A 4573-nucleotide genomic window follows, 5' to 3' on the forward strand; every position below is an offset into this window, starting at 1 on the left:
TATGGAGAAGACCACGGTGAAAATGTTGAGTGGCTCTCATATGCATTATTGTTGATCTAAAAGAACCAATATTACCTTGTCTTCTCAATTACGTTTGTGCCCTTAATTGGAACCCACTACTCAAATTTGCCCCTAATTCCATAGTGTGCTCAAATTTGCCCCTCTTCTGTTAAGTGTGGTTATAGAAATGCCCTTCCTTACATTTTCCGTCCGGTCAAAGGCCATTGACCGTTAGATTTTTCTATACGCGCACTTAACGGTAAAAGGCCTTTGACTGGAAGCAAAATGTATGGAAGGGCATTTCTATAACCGCATTTAACAGAAGAGGGGCAAATTTGAGCACACTTCAGAATTAGGGGTAAATGTGAGTAGGTGGTTCGAGTTAGGGGCTGAAATGTAAATGACCCTTGAATAAAATGTTTGCAGATTCCAGCTTAATCCACAACACTCTTGCACTATTATAATTTTCATATCATTCGGTCGTGCAAGTTAAAGGCAATAATGATGATGATTTGATGAAGTGACTGTGGCAAACAAAAGTTGGTATGAACTATCCTTGTTTTTATTTTTGTAAACATGTTTAACTCGGTATCCTTGATTCAGCATATTATGAGTCAACATGTTTATGATGACAATTAGAGATCATAGTTGCTCATGCCATGCTTAAGTAGCTAGGAGTGGATAATGATTTATCTTGAGTGTCAAGATGCATTAAAATAGTTATGATGCAGTATGTTAGTATTGTATCCTCCTCTGAATTTTTCAAGTGGCTTGACTTGGCACATGTTCATGCATGTAGTTGATTCAAAACCAAAATAGCTTCATTTTCATGGTCTTTATATCCTACTCATGCTAGTATTCAATGTTAATTATTCACAATGCATGATTATGACCATTGTCGCTCTCTAGTTGGTCGCTTGTCAAACTATTTGCTAGCCTTCACTTGTACTGAGCGTGAATGCTGCTTGTACATCTAAATCCTTAAACCAAAGTTGTTCTAGATGAGTCCGCCATATCTACCTATATGTGGTATGACCCTTCCGTCCTAAGTAAATTTGCATGTGCCAACTCTAATCATTGAAATAATCATCTATTTTGCGTGCCCTTACCGCTCATGGAGCGATAGGGCGCGGTTAGTATCTGCCCTTACCACTCATGGAGCGACTGGGCGCAGTTAGTATCTTCCATGCTAAGTGGGTTATTATCACGATGGGTGTTTATTCACTTGTCATTGCATGAGAGAGGCTAGTAATTGGGATTTCCAGTCCGTAATCAAAATGAGAAAAAAATATAATGAAACAAACTCCCCGAAAAGTTGTTGGTATGGAGGGCACCCGTGAATTCGGCTAGCCATGGCTTGTTTTTGTTGGTTGAGGGGGAGTAAACTTTACCTTTCCACTTGGGAACCGCCAATAATGTGTTTAGCATGGAAGATATCGAATATCCTCGGTCGTAATGTTGACAGGAAAGGCATGCCTCCAAAAATTGTATTCATTTCTGATTTAAGCTTCGAGCTCTGGCACCTCTGCAAATCTATGCTTCCCTCTGCGAAGGGCCTATCTATTTACTTTTATGTTATTTACTTTTATTTTTGAGTCATCACTTTCTCAATTAAAGCACCAGTCGTGAGAGCACTATTGTCATTCTTATGCATTGTGTATAGTTAATATTGTGTGTGTCATGACTGGATCTCTTCTACCATGAATTGCAATTTTTAGTCGCTCCTTGAACTTTGGAGGTGCTCTGCATTTATGTTTTGCGGTCTCAGAAAGGGCTAGTGAGATACCATGTTATCATATTATATCATGATTGTTTTGACAAATTGTTGGCATTTGAGATATGTTATTATTGCTCGCTAGTTTATTATGCCATTGATATGACTAAATGTGATTTCTAAGGGTTATCATTTGCATGGTTAGTTCATGATCTTTGCTAAAAACTTCGGATACAAGAACAAAGAGTTTGTAAAAGTTTTTCTTTATCACTTTTAGTTTGTCAATTGAATTGCTTGAGGACAAGCAATGAGTTAATCTTGGGTAGTTGATACGTCTTTGTCGTATCTACTTTTACAAATACTTTTGCTCTTGTTTTGGACTCTAATTTGCATGGTTTAAATTAAACTAACTCGTTCTGACGCTGTTTTCAGCAGAACTACCATGGTATTGTTTTTTGTGCAGAAATAAAAGTTCTCGGTGTTGGACTAAACTTTTTGGAGATTTTTATGGAATATATAAAAAATACTGGAGAGAAAATCCACCGGAGGGGGCCACCAGTTGTCCACAAGGCAAAAGGCGTGACCACTGCCCTGGCGCACCCCGATGCCTTATGGGGCCCATGTGGCTCCGCTGACCCTAATCTCAGGCCCATAAATTCCTTTTCCCTGAGAAAAAAAATAAGAGAAGAAGTTTCATCGCGTTTTACGATACGGAGCCACCGCCACCTCATGTTCTTCAGCAAGAGGGCTAATCTAGAGTCCATTCGAGGCCCCGGAGAGGGGGATTCGTTGCCATCATCATCACCAACCCTTCAACATCACCAATTTAATGATGCTCACCATCAGGAGTGAGTAATTCCTTTGTAGGCTTGTTGGACGGTGATGGGGTTGGATGAGATTTGTCATGTAATTGAGTCAATTTGTTGGGGCTTGATCCCTAGTATCCACTATGTTCTGACATTGATGTTGTTATGACTTTGTGAAAGTGCAACTAATCCCCGGGTGGTATTGGTAATTGATAACAACATATACATCATTGATCTAATATTCATTGCAAATAGATTTTAGAAAAAGATCAATGATTGGCATGGCAAGGACTAATGGATGTGAACCCCTCAAAATGTCAAGAACAAGGATTGGCAACTCTAAGATTCTACATTTTTGGTTTAGTGATCCAAGATCTCATTGAGTCCCTTAGGAAAGCCAATACTATTAAAAGGGGATGAGGTATTGAAGATGAGATTGTTGCTCAAGTTCTTAGTGATATTGCTTCAAAAACCCTCAATCATTTTCTCCATAAACACATCTATCCAAACCCTAATTTCCTATCTCGGCCCCACCAATACCATCCACTCTGGACCCACCAAGATGAACCTATACATTGCCGCTGCCAAACCCTAGCAATTCGGTTTGACCAAAATGGATCTCGGTCCCACTGAGATGGCCTGACCAAGTTTCTATGATGACATTGTTTCTCTTTGGAAACACAGAGTTGAAACAATTGTAAATTTTGAGACTGGGTTTTTCCCTAGCTATTGCACTTTGGTCCCACCGAGTTGTTCCACTTCGGTCCCACCAAAAAGCCCAACGTTCATATCTTTTACACTAATTAGTCTCACCGAGTTTATATTCGGTCTCACCGATTTGGGTCAAAAGTGTGCAATGGTTAGATTTTGGGTGAAGGATATTTATACCCTCCACCCCCACCTACTCTCTAAGAGAGCCATCAGAATGAAACTTGGTCATTTTTTGGGTGAAGGATATTTATACCCTCCATCATTCATTTTTTGAGAGAGAACCCCCTACTCATGTGTTGAGATCAAGAGATTCCAATCCTACCATTTGAACGTTGATTTCTAGCCTCCTCAAGTTGATTCCACTCCAATCCTTTTCCAAACCAAGCCAAATATGTGTGTGAGAGAGATTGAGTGTTGAGGAGACTATCATTTGAAGCACAAGAGCAAGGAGTTCATCACCAACACAACATCTATTACCTTCTGGAGAGTGGTGTCTTCTAGATTGGTTAGGTGTCACTTGGGAGCCTCGAAGATCATGTGGAGTAGAACCAAGGAGTTTGTAAGGGCAAGGAGATCGCCTACTTCATGAAGATCTACCCGAGTGAGGCTAGTCCTTTATTTTTTCAATCACTAGGCTAGTCCCTCGTGGACGTAAGGCATGGTGGAATATACAAGGTTGCTTCTTTGTGGACCCTTCGTGGGTGGAGCCCTTCGTGGACTCGTGCAACCGTTACCCTCCATGGGTTGAAGTCTCCATCAACGTGGACATACAACAGCACCACCTATCGGAAGCACGCCAAAAATCATCCTATCTTCATTGCATTTGAAATCTCCAATCCCTCCTTTACATTCTTATGCAAAGTCTTTACTTTCCGCTGCACAACTCTTAGACTTGCATGTGTAGGGTGTATTTGACTTGGTAGAATTGGTAAAACTTGCACACAACTAAAACTAGGAAAAGGATAAGTTTTTATTTGGTCAAGTAGTCTAATCACCCCCTCTAGACATACTTTCAGTCCTACAAGTGGTATCAGAGTTTTGGTCTCCATTGCGTGTATGTGATGACCCACAAGTATAGGGGATCTATCATAGTCCTTTCTATAAGTAGGAGTGTCGAACCCAACGAGGAGCAGAAGGAAATGATAAGCGGTTTTCAGCAAGGTATTCTCTGCAAGTACTGAAATAAGTGGTAACACATAGTATTGTGATAGGATAAATTGTAACGAGCAACAAGTAACAAAAGTAAATAAAGTGCAGCAAGGTGGACCAATCCTTTTGTAGCAAAGGACAAGCCAGAACAAACTCTTATAATAGGAAAAGCGCTCCCGAGGACACATGGGAA

Source organism: Triticum urartu, chromosome 2 (genome assembly GCF_003073215.2).
Source record: "Triticum urartu cultivar G1812 chromosome 2, Tu2.1, whole genome shotgun sequence".
In the NCBI taxonomy this organism is placed as follows: Eukaryota; Viridiplantae; Streptophyta; class Magnoliopsida; order Poales; family Poaceae; genus Triticum; species Triticum urartu.